Below are 19,936 nucleotides of genomic sequence, written 5' to 3'. Positions count from 1 at the left end.
ATCATATAGTTATTTATAGCCTTAATTTTAGAAATTATTTTATTAAAGGTAATTAAGGCAAGTTTTGATTTATTGAATTTGAGATAAGTTATGGTTATTATCCAATTTTATAATTATTGGATTATTTTCTATATTTAAAGTATAAGATTGATAGTTATGAAATAATAAAGATTTTATATGATTTGGATTAGATAAGTAATATTTTAAATATTATTACTGCTATTTTGGAAAATGAAGAAAATCAAGTATATTATTTCTAATTTTTAGATTTGGGCATTTTATTGAAAATAATTTGTGAAATTGATGAGCAAATAGTATTTTCTATATACAATTAGTGTTGGATTTAGTTTGGGTTTCAATTACTACATTACTACATTATACCTATTTTTTTGGGTGAAATTACAGATATGCCCCTAACCCTAATTTTTGAAAATGAAACCCTAACCCTGAAAACCCTAACCCGACCCGTTTCACCCACACGCAATTCCCTAATGTTATAGTAGCAGCAGTTGCTGCCCCTCTCTGTACCAACACACACACATGGTTCCCAAACCAAACGAAAAGACAGAAGCAGAAGCAGATTGAGGGAGGAGGAAAGGCGGCGTGGTGGACGCCACTGCCACCGTCGCCGCCGCTGCTGACAAGGAGGGGAAAGATCTATGAGGGCCGAGAAAGGAGAAGGAGGAGAGAAAGGCTCGCGCCGGCATGCGGGCTTCACTGCCGCCATCGCGCCGTCGCCTGACCGAGGGAGAAGACCGTCGCACCTCACTGCCTCGCCACCTCCGAACTCGCGCGCAGAGAGAGAGAAGATGCACGAAAGGGAGCCACCGCGGGGAAGCCATCACCGCCTGTCACCGTCGCCGAGCGTGGGGCCTTCTCCGTTCTCCTCGTCGCCGACCAGCTTGTCGCATCACTGCTGACGCGCCGTCACCGCACCGTCATCCTCGTCACAAAGCCAGCCGCCGCCGAGCTTCCACAGCCGTCGCGTTTCACCGCGGTTGAGGGCGTCTCCATCACCGCAACTTGGCCGACGGTGCTGCCAAACTGCTGCTCTGCGGTGCTTAGTTGGAGCTTCTGTTACTGTTGCCGGAGACCTGTGGTGGCCGAAAAGCACCACTATTGTTGCTGCCGAAGGAGGAAGAAACCGTGTTGCGGTTCTGGCCGCCAGGAGCAGTCTTGTGGCCACCGGAAACACCGCTTGGGATGCCGCTTCATGGCTCAGTCACTTCTCCTTAGTTGCGGTAAGAGTTACATTTCCGGAACCCTTGAAAATCTGCACTGTTATAATTGGGTAGAAATCCTAAGGTTTTGATAACATAGGGCTGAGTTCGAGTCATTGCCTATCGCGGTTAGAGCTGTTGTTGCTGTTATGAGTAGCTGGAGCTGAGGCTGCCTCCGCCGCTGGAGAACGCTCTGCCGGTAAGGGTTTTAATTGTAGTTTCTGTCCTTTTTGAATTCCGGGAATACTATAGTCGCTGCGTGTTGGTTTCAGATGTCGTAATCAGAATTTGTCGCCACTGCCGCTTGAGGTGGCTGCCGGGCTGTTGCCGAGCGGGCCCGGAGACCGCCGCTGTTTCGATTCAGCCGTCCTTTCTTAGTTTCGGTAAGTAATTATGTTTTGAAAGCCTTACGTTAGTGTCCCATACGTGTATTAAAGCCTTTACGGTATTAATGTCCTTAGAGTTTAGTAACTGAGGTTGCTTGTGGTAATTTAGAGCTGTTTACACTGTTGCGAAACGTGTGGGGCTGTGCTTTGAAGCTGCCTTTGATTTTGGGTTGAGACGGAAAGGACTCTGTGAGACGTTTGGGTTATGAAATTGCGTTTTGAGGTAGGGGCGCTTTCCAAACACTATGTTTTGTGTATTGGAATTATTACATATGGATACTGGTGTGAGATATTGTGTATTTGGTGATTGTATCTGCCTTATGTATTATTTGATTGACTCGAATGACTATGGATGTTGGTTTGGCTGAATTGTTGTGTGGTTTTGTGAAATGTAATGTCTGAAGTTGACTCTTTAAAGATTTAAAATATGAGTTTAATCCGTTGAGGATTGGTTTGAATTGAGTCAATTATTTTGATGATGTGAAAGATAGAATACTCTTGAAATTCAGCTTGGGTTGCTTTAATCGATTTGGTTTTGATAAATGATTTATTGCTAAACCGATTCTTTAAAGCTTTGGAAATGAGTTAAATCGGTTGATATTGAGTTGATTTTGAAATGGTTTTCTTGAGATGTGCCACTGAGGCGACTGTTGGATTTAGCTTGCTTTGAATTGATTTCTGGTTTTGAGCTGTTGAAAAGGAATGAGAAACGGTTTAGTTGGGACCCGAACCGGGTGGCAAAAGTCCAAGTTTTAGGGGAGGTGCTGCCGAAAATTCTACAAAATCCTAGTCTTGTTTAAAAAGTCATTTAAAAGGGGTTGGATTTGAGAAGTGGTATTATTTGATTTGTTAAGAGAATATTTATATTTTCAAGCTTAATTTATTTAGTGAACTTTATGCCTTGGGTTTAACTTATTTAGAAATGAACTATTTTTACCGTTTGAATCACTGAAGGAAAGAATGATGCTCTAATATCGATTTCAATATAAAAAGGAGCTTTTAGTGATTTCAAAGGAATCTAGACTTTTGATTGAGTAATTAAGTTTGAGGCATTTTGGGAAGAGTCAGAAAAATGGGTTCCAAAAAGAAACCTGAAAGTGGTTTGATTCAAATGAACCGGTTCCTTTTCAAATGAGTTGGTTTTTGGACCGGGTTGGAACTTGTGATTTTGTATGGTCGGTTTCATAATAAATTCAATTTTATTTACTTGAACCGAGAATCTATGATTTTAATAGTTTCAATGAATTCTAAGGAATTGATATAGGTTGACCTTCCCTAAAGACTTGGGATTCTGCCGAGAAACTTTTGTTATAAAATTCCATTGTTGGATGGATGAATTTGAATACTTTGAAATAAATCATTAACTTGCCATGGTTTTGGAAGTTTTGGAAAGAGAAAGCCGAGAGTGGCTTTGTTTTAAAAAGGGAACTTACTTTGAGTAAAAGTGGCTTATGAGCCTGAGATGATTTGAGAAATGAGATCTTTAAAGCCAAGGCTGAAAAGAGTTGAAACTTGATTTCAAAGTGAATGAATTGAGAAAAGTGATTTATGGCTTAAATGCTGATTTATGAATTTGATGATGTCGAATGGTGGAAGTACTATTTTGCTATGAGCCGGAATGGCTGTGTATGCTATTGGACTATGGCTGATTGCCGAATGAGTTGTGAGCCGTATGGCTGATTATGAATTATGAACTTAAGCCGAAGGGCTGTATTTATTGATAAATTGGCTGGTTCTGGAATGAACCGTGAGCCGGATGGCTGAGATGAATGTTGTATGCGAGTATGCTTGTGTTTTCTCTCTGGTTGTAAGGGTGACAGGGCACCGATACCCTCTAATGGCGACAGGGCGCAGATACCCTCTAATGGCGACAGGGCGCAGATACCCTCTAATGATAATAAAGCGCAACAGAGAGACTGTGTCCGGGTTAGCTACCGGACACGTCGGGTTGGCTTGGTAACCGACAGATGATATCATCAGCCACTAGGGACAGGCATGCATCATATGCATTTGTGTGACATTGGTTGGGTGTGCATATTATACTTGGTTTGCCTATGTGATTAATTGCTAACTGTTCTACTTGTAATAACTGTTTGTTTGTGCTTGAACTTTCTATCTGTGTTTGCATCTGGGACACTATTGGATTGTGGTGATTGGTTGTTGGTTGGATTGTTTAGGCCTAGGGCCGTGGTTGAATTGAGATGTACCGATGGTTGGTTTCGGTATTGTGGTTATGGTTTGGAAATGTGTGAAAGGCTAATTTGGTTCAGCATAGATAAGCCTTTGGAAATGCTTTTGAATATTGTTTTAAATGAACAGTTTCTTCTTTTAGAAAAAGGATTTCAGATTTCTCTTTTATTGTAAACCTTTGTATTTGAAAAGGGGCATAAGACAGTTATTAATCACTGGTACGGTTTATCTTCATGTATCCTATTACAATAATTCCCAAAAACCCTCTACTGAGAACCCTTTCGAGGATGATGTTTCTCACCCCCCCTACATTTTTCCCCTTTCAGGATGTGGGCGCAGAAGTTATGAAGAGCTTATTTAATTGTTGTTGTGATGCTCTGTATTGTTTTAGTTATGGTTTACTGCACCCTCGCCTTTATCTTGATATAATCTGTAAGAGGGATAGGAATTATATTGGATTATGTTTGTAATATTACTTATATATATGTATGTATATATATGGATGTATTCTTTATGAGTTTCTGTAAGTTGTATGGTATGTATTGATGTACGTTATCGAACGAAAGTATCTTTGGGAGCGGTATTGCGGTTTAAAATTTTAAACAGACTCATATTTTAGTATTAAATAATTTAAAAGTCGTCGTAATGTCCGAGCTATCAGAGTCGCGCAGCCGGAAGCGTGAGCTTTAGTAGTTAGGGTGTTACATAAAACATATACGATGATGTTGTTCCTTCTCCAGCATGGCAAAAACTAAGCTACGTCATTCACGATGTTGAGCTCTGGTGACGAAAAATGTGTTTGGAACTAACGTGATGCACTTTTTCGAATCTAGGAGACTATATTAGAGCAATTGGGATCTCAAGGACTAAATGAGTTCAACTCGCCAATCTCAATGACCAAAATGGAGCTTAACTCTTTTAATGTTTAATTTTATTCAAATTTTTCCTAATATTTTTTATTCATTTAATTTTATCTTTAACGTTTTCAATTTTATCTTTAACATTTTAGATGAATTTAATGTTCGAGTGTTATTTTGATGTAAATAAAAAATATTAAGAATAAATTAAAATTAAATACAATTAAACATTAAAAATATTTTTGAAAAAAAATTACAAATGTTAAAAATAAAAAATATATTTTATTCTCTTTAAAATTATACAATGACATATATTTAAAAAATAAATTAATTATAAAATGACCTTATTATGATTAAAAAATTACATTTAGTTAAATTTAAACAATTATATTAGTAGTAGAATTACTAACCAAACAAAAGTCAACGAATTAAAAATTGACCGGATGGATTACATGTTAATTAGGAGTGGACTGGTTAGAAACCACCTAATTATTTTACTTCTTTTAACCATAGTCATTAAATTAGCTTCTTTTATCTTTCAATATGGTAGTTTTAATTTTACGCATAACACAAACTTTTTTGCCTTTGATGTTGGGCCTGATGGATTGGGCCATGTTGGCCCATGATACAAGGAACATGTTTGCTGAGTATGCATCCGCTATGCGATGATCAAATGTGCATCCCATTACTATCCCACCGCACTTAAGTATGCTTAAGTATAATCAGATTCATTTCAATCAGCAATTTCTCATACTAAACTTTTAGAAAAAGTATATGGAACTAACTTTTAACCAGTGGAATTAAACAATTTAATTAATTATAATTATCTTAATTAATTTTATTTATTTTTAATTTAGAATATTTGTTATTAATTGTTTTTTAATGTCAAAATCAGGTTTGGTATGATACGTCCATAACCTTGCGATGGGAATCACGGAAGAGACTTCAACACTTTCGAGTCTTCACCCTCTCTCCCTCTCCACGGCTGCCGTGCATCGGTCCTCTCTTCCAAACAGCAAAGGCGCAAACCTCCTCCATCCAAGGCATCCTCCAGCGCTCCCTTCTCGGTAACCCACGGTCTGTGCCGCCATTAGCGGTGTAGCGATTGATCGTGGTGCTTGCAAGAGGTTCTCGGTTACGGTGAAACCTTTCTCTCTTCTGCTCATCCATTTTTTCCACCCTCTCCATCAAATCATTCAACCCGTAGCTCCTTCGTCCTTTCTCCCCGGTGCGTGCAACCCTCGATCCATGCCGCCCGGTTGCAGTGCAACCTTTCACTATTCTACTTATCAATTTCGCCCACTCTCTCCAACAATTCAATCAACCCGTGACTCCATCGTCGCTTCTCCCCAGTGCTTGCCGCCATTGGCCATGTCGTTCATGAGCGTGGTTCAAGTTATGTTCGTGATTCGATAACGTATCCGTTCTCATGCAAAGACCATCACACCAGATCCTTCATGCACAAAGAAATTACTTCGCGGTACAAAGCTTCTGGATAAAAGCATCGTCCATGGAGCTTTCAACCCTAGAAGGCGGATCGAATAGCACATTGATCAATTCAAATGAAGGCAATGAAGAATTGAGTGTGGGTGAAGTTGTTATTCAAGAGAGGTCTAAGGTATGTTGGATAGGATAGTTTTGTATTGTATGAAATTTTATGACAATGTGTTATTGAATGTTTCTTATTCATGCTAATTAGATGTTTTTTAAGTTGAGTTATTTGGAAAAATCTGGTATAGTGATATAGTTAGTTGAGATATTAATAACAATAGGTATATATGCTTGACTTCTATGTGTGTTTGTACTATTTTTTATATTTTTTATTTGGGTGGTTTATTATATAGTAATAAAATGTTAATAATAAGATGAGGATTTATTAGCTGAAGATTATGATGAATATGATGTTAATAATAATAATAATAAAATATTGCTACCACCACATGAGTTTATTGCTAGGAGGCTAGCAAGGAGTCAAATATCAGCATTCTCAGTATTGGAAGATGTTGGAAGAACACTCAAAGTTATAGATCTTAGCAAAGTGAGGAATGCTGTTGTTACAAAAACTGATTTTTTTAAATCACTATGAATATTTAATTAATAACACTATTATTATTCTTGTTATTGTTAAATATTGTTATAGATACTAGCATAGACTATAGTATTATTATTATTATTAGTCCTTATAGCTAGTATAATGGTTTTTAATTAGGGATGGAGTTTTTTTTTCATGTTTAATTATTAGGGTGTGATTGTGAAGGATTTGATGTTCTAGCCATTTACCATGTAGAAACTGAAAAAAAAAATCAATGAATTAGATTTTGGTTTTCATTACAATATCTAATGATGATTATATATGTCTTTCATTTTATTTGTTTGTTTAATTTTCGTTGTAATTTCCTGATTGAGTTTAATTTCCTTAACCTAGCTATATTTTGTTTTATTTTATTTCTCAATGAAATATACGCATTCGCGAATGCTTAAGACATGAAACTCAAAAAATATATCCAGAACCATCTAATTCGCAATGAAAATAAACATCATAATGCCTATCAGAAGCATCATTCACTTAAAAACTTGGATAAAGTCACCGATATCAACATAAAGGAACCTGCCGAGTAGACTGATTATGACAGAAGGCCAAGCAATGCTAAAAGTACCAGCAACTTCACACTTTCAGCAATAGAAAAAAAAAATAAACTTCCATTTAGCTAACATCATGCCGCTTAATGCATCGAAGTGCCACCTATATGTAGTCATACATAAATGGAGAATATATACCAAGCAGAGTAGACTGACTAGCATAATAAGACATGAAACTTACTGAGGAATACGTTAAAAAACAAAAGCTATCCACTTTTCAATGAAGTACACGCATCTACAAATGCATTGCGCGTGATAACTCGTAAAATATATCCAGAACCATCCAATTTGCAATGAAAAGAAATATCCTAATGTCTATCAGAAGCATCATCCACATAAAAGTTTGGATAAAGTCACCGGTGCCAACACAAAGGAACCTGCCGAGTAGACTGATTACAATAGAAGGCCAGGCAATGCTTAAAGTACCAGCAACTTCACAATTTCAGCAATAGAAAACAAGGATAAAAAATAAATAAACTTCCATTTAGTTAACATCATTCCGGTTAATGCATCAAAGTGCCACCTATATGTAGTAAAAAACAAATGGGGTATATACACCAACGAGAGTAGACTGAATAGCATAATAAGGCAATGTATTGCTTAATGAACTGGAGACAACCACAATTTGTGAACTAATTACTGGACAATCTCAAATTCTTAACACATGAAACCTACTGAGGAATATCTAAAAAAAATAAAAGTCATCCACTTCTCAATGAAGTACATGCATCCGCAAATGCATTGCACCTGATAACTCGGAAAACATATTCAGCACCATCCAATTCGCAATGAAAAAAAACATCCTAATGCCTATCAGAAGCACCATCCACATAATTAATTAAGAATCCGAATTCGATTTCATCAATCTCCGCAAGCTTCTCTATGACGTTGTTTTTAGTTAGTGTGCTCATCATGTCATGGACGTAGCTAGCGAGCATCGCGACTCTAATAATTTCTGTCAATGACAACAGTAGCTGTAAGTCACAAATAGGATCATGTGGAATGACACGTCATTAACGGTAAATATCATTTTATCTTTTTCCCCATCTTGACTGGCTTTATGGCAACACAACCCTGGTGCTTGTTCACAAGAAACAGTTATATAACAGGCTCAAATCCTTTAATAAAACCTGCAGATGAAATCAAAAGCAACATCCAACAAATCCTTAAATATCATTATCAAAAAAGGAAATGAAAAAAAAAAGGAATAAGAACTCCTTGTTAAGAAAGAAGGGTCCATGAAAGCTCTAGAATCAACTTCTTTACTAATCCTTCAAAGATGTAAATTAAGCAATTTTCTAGAAGTACCGATTCATCAAAAGTTTATTACAAGCTACATATTCACAGAATATATATATATATATAAGGAGGTTTGCTTTCAAATCTAACAGATGCATATGATTCTAGTTGTCTAGGTAAATGACATAAGGATAAAGATGATGGTGCTAGAGCATTTTGTGCTAGATGCATGTGCGTGCGTGCGTGTGTGTGTGTGTGGTTATTTCTAGTCTCTGTGTGTGTGTGGTTATTTCTAGTCACTTTTAAAAAGGTCATTTTTAAATTAGTTGCCAGTAGTATTTAATGAGTTACACAAGAAAAACTCTTGTTAATGCAATATCATAATCAATTGCCAAAAAGGCCTAATTTATAGGTGAAGGTACACACATATATGTTCTATATATTTAGTGTAAACATTTAAATTAAAATAATCAGAATTTACAGCATATATGTGAATGATTGCTTATCAAATATAAAAAAACAGTATATATATATATATAAGAGCTTGCATAATTGAATGAATCATGTGTTCACAGTATGTAGTGGAAAAGTTTAATCTGTTTAACGATACTATAGATTATTTAGTGGATCAATTCATCATGTTCCATGATAAGTGAAACATAGGTTCATGTAATCATCACACTTTGCTAATAAATTAAAGCAATCTAATATTGTCGATACCGGAATCATATTTGTAAAATAAACAATTAATTGGTAGGACAATAAATTTGAGTGAATAAAAATTGTCAAGTTGATCACAAGTAAATCTCAGTGGAATGAGATTAATTGGAGTCTAAAGCTGGCTAACAAGTCCAAAACTATAAACTAAAATTGCCATACAAATAGGAACTCATGTAGTGATAAAAACATGCCAGCACTTTAGTTCAAGTTTAAATAGTGAACATATAGATGGTTTCATAAATCAGTATAAAATTGTTGTGCACATCAAAGACACAATCCTAGTAAACTACATCTTGAGGCATTTAATAATAAAGAAAAAAATATATGCAAGCCAAGTTCAATCTGCAAGCCGGTGAGAACACACTGCAACATAAAGCAGAGTACTAAATCAATTTTTGTCTCCCAAAAATCAACCTCAGGTAATTGCAACATTCAATAGTTGCCACCTAAAGCATACAGATAAAATAGAAAATATCATCTAGCAAAACGAAAACATGCTTGGGTGCATTCAGAGATGGTTCCTTTTGATTTGTGACCCTTTCTTCAAGTGTTTTGGAAACAATATTCAATCTGAATACCATAACATCCAACACTGAATTCTTGTTATGCATACAAGTTGTGTCACTTAAATATAGTTGTGTCACTTAAATATAGAAAAACCCACCTATTCTCAGCCACAAAGCTACGCATTGGAAGGTGGAAACTGGATGTCAAAGCTATTTGAGTTGGCTTCCAATGCAACTTCCTGGTTGATAGAAAAACACCAAAATTCACAACAAACAGTTATAACAACGAAATTAGAAGGAACATCTAACAATTCCTTAATTATACCCAAATCATAGGCAACATCCAACAAGTATCATCCATGGTACTCAAAACCTACATCAATCAACACCAATTATTAAACACTAACCAATTAGTTCTGTCAAGTGAGGTTTTGAGGCTGGAGCAGAGGACGTCCTATTGCGTTCGTCAGATGAGAGCAGGGAGGCTTCAATGGCACTGCCAACAGCGCCATGCATCCGCAGCAGTGCAACCTTGGTGAGAAGGAGAACCCCCTTGTTCATCGCACCTGGGTGGCATGACGTCGCTGCGGCGGAGCTGGGCAAAACTACGATTAACACACTGGTTAGTGCGTTGACTGAATGGAAGCTTTGCGGCAACCTGAAGCGAGCTATGGTAGTCGGCTGGTGCCCGCACGTGGTGGACGGAGGTGCTGCGTCCGTTGACAACGGAGGAGAACGCCACGCAATGAACCTGATAGTGTGGTATTGTTGTAGATGGTTTTGGAATTCTGCTGCGATGAAATGGTGAAAAGAGAGGAGAGGGCTTAGTTAGGGTTAGTTTGGTTTACCTGAGTGAAATTTGGATGTTACTTTTGAGTGAAGTGGGCTTGAGGATCCCAGCCCAACAGGAGTTGGCAGATTTTTTGTTGAACCCCTCTTGATTCTCTAGCATTATTCAAACTTTTATTATTATAGGGTCTAAGGTATCTATTGGTACATCTTTTTCTTTATTCAACCAATGAATCAGAGACGTCATTAGAAGAAATAATTTTGCAAAACTTTGGATACTAAAACTTTTACTTATGGAACTTTCCAGATCCTAAAGGAAACCTTACTTGCGTGTTTATAGCTGTGGATATATGCGACTTTATCACCTTCTGACACAAGTGACTTGTGACTACAATAATAAACAGTACAGATATTGGTAGCCGCAGGCATTAATGGAACAACTGCCTTCAACTACCACATTTTACGGAAAAAATCTTCAACGTACTTTAAAGCATTATGTTATTGGAAAGTTTTCGGGTGTGACAAGCCACTTTACTGGCATAACGCTATGTAAGTGTGCATAGCCATTCAGATATACATTAAAAAATTTGAATGATATAGCTTTCATGTTAAGGTTGTGATGTAGACTCCAATAGGAATGGTGGAGGGTGCTCCTTGAACCGGTGGAATCCATAATCTTGGCAGATAAATTTTTTTTTTTTTTTGGTTTTCTACAGTATCCCCCAACCCGACAGGTCAAAGACTAATCCGTCGCGGTACTGAGCTCCATTTAAGGGTTTGTCGCTGGCCAATGGATTGGTCTTGGCAGATAAATTTAATGACCTGTTGTGTGTCCTTGCATTGGATATTGTCATTTTGGTAAGCCGATGCTAAAGGGGAGCCGTCAACTGACAGTTGTAGCCAAAGAAAAAATTGGGCTATGCATTTTTGTTGGAATTTGTGGGCTTCATAATATGTGAAGAAAAAATCGTTGGCAAGAGTTGAAGAGTGTGGGTAATGATCTTTAAAACAAAAAGTTGCTAGACCTTGGGAGAGGTTATAGGACTACTTAGAAATATTCAAGTGCATTAGGAAAAATGATGGACTAGTGTTAAAGTAAAAAATTTAAAATTTCGAGTGCCTAATGTTGGTTGAATAGGAATAAGTGATGATCCAGTTATCTTCAGAGTTCAAAAATTTTAATTTAAATTCCAAACATAAAAAATTTATAATTTTTTGAACTGGGAAGATTTCTGTAAAAATTTGAAACTACTTCAATTATGCTAAGATAGCTTTAGTTTAGTAAAATTTTTCGATCAAAAGTACAAGTATTTCATTTTGTGTTTAGTAAATAAAAAAACTTATGTGCTTATGCTTATAGTTTATAAAAGTCAGGGGTGATTTTAAAAGTATCTAAGGAGAAACTTATCAAAATTATAAAGTCTAAAATGATTTCATACATGAATTAATTTTAAATTTAACTCATACATTTATGTTTGTTATAGTAATTTTAAATTTTAAAAATTATTTTACTAAATATAATTGTTGTTACTCGTACTTATTAAAAGTTATTTTTAATTTGATTTACAAAATATAAATGTTTCAACTTCTAGAAGTCATATTTTAAGAAATTATTTTTTATAAGTAATTTTTAAAAAATAAAAATGTTACCAAAGTAAGCTTTAGTCCGATTTAGGATGTGAGAGATTAGTACGAGGAGTTATAGTTAACATTTTATTATACAGAATTAAAGTTTTGTTATAAAAAAATCAAAATTTGATTGATTTAATTGATGGAGTTGGATAATTGTGGTCGATTTAAGTCCAAATTGTTATAATGATAAATTTTAATTTTATAATGAATAATTTGTAATTGAAAGGAGCCACTAACTTTTATTTCAGTCGACATTTAAATTTACATTTTAAATTTTTTAAAAGGGAGAACTGAAAAATTTTATTTTAAATTATTATTATGATATATCTTTAAATCTTTAATTGTTATTATGATATCTTTAATTTTATTTTAGTCAACCAAACATGTCTTTTAATTACTTTAAAAACTTATTTATCCGGAACGACTTTGTGTGGAACTGCGGATCCTCCAAATAGAATTTGAGTTGATGATTAAATATACATTTCAAAATTTAATAGATAATTAAACAAATTTTGTGTTACTAACTGTGATGATCAATTAAGAGTGATAGGTGATAGACATATTATTTAATGAATCGTTGCAATTAGCATATTAATTTTTTTATAAGATCTTAGAAGGTTAAAAATTATTAAAAAATAAAAGTACGAAACAAATGTTGAAAAATAAGATGCTATATTTTACTTTCACCCATTTTTTTATTGTTTCAAATACTTCAATTATTTACCCCGTATATATATGGTGGAGGAGACCAAGAGGCACAGCTGATAGGGTTCTATTATTTATTAAAAAAAAATTAGGATTGGAATAATTTGAGAACAATGTAGGAGTAAGAAAAAATGAATTTGGATCCTCTAAATTTTAAATTTGTACTTTAGAGGATAAAGTGTGATCTTGTACTTTTGAATGGTTTCTCTCTCATATTTATTCTTGGTCTCACCTATAAAAAAAAATGGTGAGAGATCACGCTTTACTCTCTAAAGTGAAATTCAAACTTTAGAGAATCCAAATTCCAAAAAAATGAGGGGAACATTTGTCAAGCAACATCTTAACTGCATAGATGAGCAGCATATTATTTTACACATTTCATCCAAAATGAAAATACACGTTGTATTGATTTATTTTTCGTATAATAAATTAAATATTATTATTGTAAATTTAAACAGTATTGTTTAAATTATTGATAATTTTTTTTGGTGACTCAAATTATTGATAATTTAAATAATAATACTCGTTACTATTAGATGTTATACTTAATATTAGTGTTATAATAATAATAATAATAATAATAATAATAATAATAATAATAATAATAATAATAATAATGATCATTATTGTTATTATTATTATTATTATGAGTAAATAGTCGGATTAGTTCCTAAAAGATCGTTCGTTCTATAAGTTGGTGCATGAAAGATTTTTTTTAATCTATTTTGTCATTTAAAGATTTTAAATTAGTCGTGTTAGTCATTCCGTCGCTTTATTCATTGATGTTATCAAAATTTGCAAATGCGACACATGAAGTGACACTTCGATACACACTTTGAAGTCTTAATTAACTATTAATATGATTAGTTTATGAAATTAAATCAAACTAAAATTAAATTGGGGGAAGAACTCAAGGCATTGGAATTTCTCATATCTACTCTCCATAAACCCACCCAACTTGGCTTGTAGAGATTCACAACGGGACATTGTCGTTATACCTGCGAAAAATTGGCCTCTGATGCATGTTGCCGCCCATGCAGTTTTTTTGCGGTACAATTCCTTCACCCGTTCGACTTTCCGAACCCCACACTCATCCAGCATCGTTTCCCATTGCGTCTCGAACTCGTCAACGTCCATGTCCACAAGCTTGCAGTGTCTAAATAGTTGGCTGAACGGGGAGTCATATATTTTGGAGGTCACATTACAAAGCAAATGCAAAGCACAATCTTTGCACTCTCAAGTTCTAACCTAACTTGACTTGGTTATGCTAATACCTGACTCTTCACTCTTAGTGCTCACCCAACTAAGAAAGGGGTACGTCACTAGTACAAGATACAAGACACAAAATCAACCTAAAGAATTTTTAAATCACTCAAGGCCTTTCACTCAAGTGTTTCTCTCTGCCTCTTTCCACCCTTAGACTCTTTTAATGACTCTCTCATTCAGCCTTTTACGTCAAGAAATTACAGAAAGATAAACATTGAAAAAAAAATTACAATCTGTAAAACATGAAGGAAATTGATGCTTTAACAGCCTCTATACTATGTAATAAACCAGATTAGCTTGCCTCTGATTTGGTTCCTCATTCTGGCGTAATGCTCCTTTGACCAGGAAGCGCTGTCCAAGTTGATGAACTTTTTCAGAGAACTCTTCTCGGAACATAAACTTCAAAAAACTTGTTATCTCTCCTTACCTCAGAAAAACTCCAGACCTTTCTTTTATATGTTCTTGCATGTTGTTGAGTTGCTGTCTCCTAGGTCAACTCTTTGAGCTTTGTGCTACCAACTTACCATATCACCTTTTTCAGTTAATCCCCAAATTAAAAATTTGAATCTGACTTACTCTTGCTTGACCGAAAGCCTCAGGGGAGCAAAGAAAAACTTTTTCAATGGTAAACCCAGATTTAAACCCTTGAGAAACTACTTGGTCCCCAAGAAACAATCTTGGCCATTGATTTGCAGCAATTGTTAACAGAAGTCACTTTCTCCATTTATCCCAAATTGGAGTGGCAGAGACTTGGTCAAGAGGAGAATAAAACATGATGCATGCAAGAGGAAATAAGTTACCTTTAACTTCTGCCTTAGTTTGATGTGGTTTGAATTGGATGATTGGACCTCAACATTTCTTGCCTAACCTTCTCTTTCTTTCTTCCTTGGTGAATAGCTTAAGAACTAAACTTTCTCTATCCTCTCTGAGTTCTGACCGTATCAAAATAGGTGAACGTTTCTTTTGTGGAAGCAACTCGGAGAGATTGGCTTGAGAGATGAAATTGGGTTTCGGTTTGCTAGTTGACCCAACTGAATTTCTTGCTTTGTGTTATTTGGGCTTCCTTTGGATTGTCAGCCTACCAGTAGGTTCAATTTATTCCATAGTGGGCTGCAACTATATATTGAGTGGTGACCAGCATCACTCAAACAAAATAATCAAAACTGATTGGATAATTAGCCCAATAAAATAACATTTTTCGTAATCAATTAATTTAGTTAATTTCTTAACTCAACACCTTATTTGTCATACCAATGTATTAGTAAAGGGATTGAATAACGTTAAAATTTTCCTATGTTCTGATGAACAAGTAAAAATTGCAACCTTTTGTAACTTTAAAGATCTGAATGAGCTCAGTTAAAATGCAATCTTTAATGCATTTTTGGAAAATATGTATTTACTGTTAGTCATTTTTGTCGCATTCTTGAATTCGAATGCATCTTTTGTCGATAGTAAGAATCAGTCATTCTTAGCTTCGGTGTTTTGCTTCTGGGCTTCTAACCATTAACACGCTATGGGTGTGTTTGGATTAGTGGTTCGAGTATCAAGAGCTCGTTTAATTTTGCCGAAAGATTCACTGTCTCTTGTGACAGTATTTTATTTCACTGAACGTAAATTTGATTCTACCGTTCAACCCATGTTTACCAATAGCTACGATTTCCAACTGTTCAAATTGGACTGAAATTTATTTATACATACCAATTGTGTCCTTTGTTATTTATATGGTGAATTTTGTTGTTTTTTAATAACATTTTTTGTCTAACATACTTTCAAGCATTTTTTATTTTTTTTGAAACTGTTATTATTTTTTATTCATATAATTTTTTTTATTTTATTGTAAACTTTTTTGTATCGAATAATTTTTAGCTTTAAATGATGATTCTGTTAATCCTATAAGAGACTGGAGAGGACTGAGAATACTAAACCAATGTTAAAATTTAGTTAAATATCCCAAGTAAATTTATAAAGTCACATAAAATTATTATTTAAATTCATGTCCTATTCTCTAATTATTCATCTCAAAGTAATTTCAATTAATGCAATCCGAACAATGTTCAGTTTACCATAATCTATTTTAAATAAAAAATACGAAACAAAAACCATGCCACTTTTAATACGGAATTGTGTTTTATTGATTGTTTGTTTAAAGAATATATCTCAATTTAGGCATACTACTAATGTGGATGGAAGTTGACCTGTAGTAATTCAAAGTGGCCAATGTATTTTTTTAGAGTATTAGATAGAAGAATATTTATTACAATGAATATACCCATTGTAAAGAATTTTTTTTTTCAGTTGTTATATTTTTATGTTAGTGGTGTAAATTATTTGAAGGCACAAGATAGTAAAGTAGGTTGACTTTGATATCATTAGAAGCTAATTTTAACGGTTCAAACAAGCACGACTAATTCTGTAAAAAAAAAGTAATTTGTAATAATAACGTGATTTACATGTTAATTTTTTTGAGTAAATTCATTTCAAAATGTAGAAATTAGACGTAACGACACTAAAATTTTAAAGGAAATATAGAAGTTGACAACAAATTTAACACTCATTAAGAAAATAAATTTATTTATGGCTATTTCCTAATTCTAAATAATAACAAGTCTTATGAAAAAATATTAATGTCATTATTCTGATCAATTAATTATTTCAACTCTTTTTTAATGTATAAATATACTCAAAATAATAAGGTATGGATGACCGTTTCATTAATTGTTTGTTTGACAAATATTGTAGTAAAAAAATATCTCAATTTAGTCTTTCTACCACTGTTGACGGAAGTTCAACCTGCCTGTAGTAATTTTTTTCAAAATTTTACCGAGGAGATCTGCATTCCCTAAGGGGTAATTAAATAAGAACTTGCAATGACGGAGAAGGAACGCGGGCTTTTTTTTTTTTAAATAAGGAGTGAGGGATGGGAAGGGGGCTTCTCAAGAGTACTCATTACCATATCTAACTAGCAACGGAGATCCAATTTGAGTCGACTTAACTGGGGGCGTACGGACTTCAGCTGCATTGGACCTTTAAGGTAATGAACCTAAGTCGGATTTGGGACACTAACAACGGATTCTAGTTGATATTGCATGCGTTGAGGACTTAATAAGCCCAAATATATCTTGGATTAATATTTTGAGTCATTATTATAGCATAGACTATACTATTTAATATTATAATACTTAGGATATGTAAAAGTTGAATATATTTACATGACTTTTTTTAATTTAGATTAAAAAAATTAATTATTTCTTTTTCAGTTTTAAATATTATTTTTTATGTAATGAAATATTAAAAAAATAACAATAACTCATATAATTAAAATAGATAATTTTAATATATACAGGACACTATGCATATCAAGGATTATTATATATGATATATAATTTTTTTCCCTGTAATAACTATTTACATAATTTGTTGAACAATTTTTTATCTTATATTTAATAAATATACATAGAAAATATTATTGAACATACAGCATACGTAACTTAAGTCATTATCTAGGACAATAAATATAATAATTTAAATATTTATTTACTTATTCATTAATAAGTAGTGAAGAGTATGTAAGTAGTTTAAACTGATATTTTTTTAGTATAAAAGCAATAGTAAAGATTATTAATTAAGTTAATCACCTATTTAAAAAATTATGAAAACTGTGTAAATAAAATTAACAAATAAGATCACTATTTTTCCATAATACAAAGTTTATGAAAAAAAATTTCGATAATAAATTAATCCTCTGTAGATTATACAATAATTCTGTCGAAAAATAAATAATTAATACATTGGATATTATTATTTACGTACGAATATAATATATATATTATATTACTCATTATTAAGTTTATACTTAATATTTAATCCAATTTTTGGAAATTGAAATTTAACTTATTGAAATTAATACATGCTAAATATTTTACATTTAACCAATTTATTTTTATTGTAATTAAAAAAAAGGAGTCATTACTCAATTCTAAATTTAAATTTAAATTTGATTAAGAAAATAAGAAATATGTCAAATTTTATCTCACTAAGCAGAATTAATTTCAAGGAAAAAAATTATTTTGCACATCATATATATATTGTGGTATAGTATGGTCATTTACTATTTTTTTAATGGTAAGTATTGTCAAATAAAATGGTGTAAGAAATTAGAAAAAAATATATCCATAAATTTAGAAAATATTAAATTATTTTTCAATAGAAAAAATTATATACTGAATAACAAAAGTTACTATTGGCTTCTCCTCAAATTAACTAATACACATCAATGGTGTTTCAATACACCATGTTATCAGGTAATATTAGTCGCTCTAATAACTTTTGTAACTACATAAGTTTATGAATTTGCAAATTTAAAAATCGTTTCATAAAATGTGAAGTTTTAACAAGTTACAACGTTGATCATGTTGTTTTGACTTCACAAATGAAAACGATACCAACAAATAAAATTGTCCTAACTAAATTTCAATAAAGACAAAAGTCTATAGTATTGCTATTAATGAAAAAATAATCCATTTTAAAGACACATACAATTATGGTCTACAGATTTGGTAGCTCGGCAAGTCTAGGATTAATCCACCACATATTGATTCTCTATTTATTAAGGATGAGATTCGAACACCAAAAACTTGCTTAAGCACAAAAATGAGTTAACAATTCAACCAATCCAAATTAATTAAAATAAATATTAATTATTTTTAATGTTTTTAAATTGTAAAATATTTATAATAATAAGAAGTACTATATATATTTTTCATTTAAAATTTAATAACAAATTTTTATATAATTTTATATATTACTCCGTGCATGGCACAAAAACAGACACTAGTAACATGCTAGAAAAGAGTACGAAGCGTACCAAAAACATACAATATTAAACCTGTTTCCCAAAAAAAAAAAAAAACCATTTACAATTACACAGGCACGGAAAACTCATTTTTATAATTAAAATCTGTGTGCATTAAATTTATTATTAAATTTTTATAACATTATTTTTTAATCTTATTATGTAAAATAAATTAAACAAAAAAATTGTCCATAACTAATAATACTAGTAACAAAGTTTTGCATAATATAAAAGAGTATTAAGAGTGTCAATAATGTAATATACAAAAAAAAGCATTTTACAAATAAATGTAACAAAAAATAAACATGCAAAAAAAATTATATAATAATTCCATGTCATTAGTGAGTATGTAGCAAAAAGTAATTTTAACTAATGTTTTTAAATCAATATTTACTTTATGAAAATCAATGTTGTTATAGAGTTGGGAAGACATAACTTTTGTTAGCACACACTTACTTAAACCCAAAAAGGATCCCATAAAAACACTATTTTTCACAAAACATTTTGATAATTTACAGTCCAAACACACACTATATAGTTGGTATTTTCTTTAATTTAAATACAACTTTGTCCTTAGCATACAAATTTCTATATTCAGCTAAATAGGTATTTTTCCAATTGATGTTTCATTTGGCCATTGGTGAAACTCTAACCCTAAAAGAGACACGCGTATACCCTTGGACGACTGTTAGAGAATTTAGGTTGCAGGTGTGTGGCAATGGGCACGCAAACAATTTCTGCAAGAGATCTTCTCACCATGAAGTCTTCTAAACACGTTTGGATGCCTCTGGTTCCGGTAAAAATCTAGAAGAGCCCGTTCTGCAGGTTTTCGTGTCCCGTTCGATGTAATGGCCAGTTAAGAAAACTGTTGCTTTTTGCGCTGTGTTGCGGAGATAAGAATCCAAGTACAGTCCTTATTTGCAATGGATCCTCG

At 33.1% G+C, this 19,936-nt stretch overlaps 1 long non-coding RNA gene and 1 pseudogene across 1 annotated transcript; both read right to left on the bottom strand.

Moving 5' to 3' along the window:
* The window catches only part of LOC148550860 (coniferyl alcohol acyltransferase-like), an 82,825-nt pseudogene that overhangs the window by 2,785 nt on the left and 60,104 nt on the right, over positions 1 to 19,936 (bottom strand).
* On the bottom strand, positions 7,845 to 10,850 carry LOC107609488 (uncharacterized). The gene is made up of 3 exons (XR_001613164.3): positions 10,166 to 10,850; positions 9,917 to 9,997; positions 7,845 to 8,423 (listed from the first exon to the last, which is right to left on the bottom strand). It is a non-coding gene; the product is annotated as an uncharacterized LOC107609488 (long non-coding RNA).

The sequence above is a fragment of the Arachis ipaensis genome, chromosome B7 (assembly GCF_059453495.1).
Source record: "Arachis ipaensis isolate K30076 ecotype BB chromosome B7, ASM5945349v1, whole genome shotgun sequence".
NCBI lineage: Eukaryota > Viridiplantae > Streptophyta > Magnoliopsida > Fabales > Fabaceae > Arachis > Arachis ipaensis.
The sequence above is the reverse complement of the archived record's forward strand: the minus strand, read 5'-3'. Positions and strand labels throughout refer to the sequence as shown.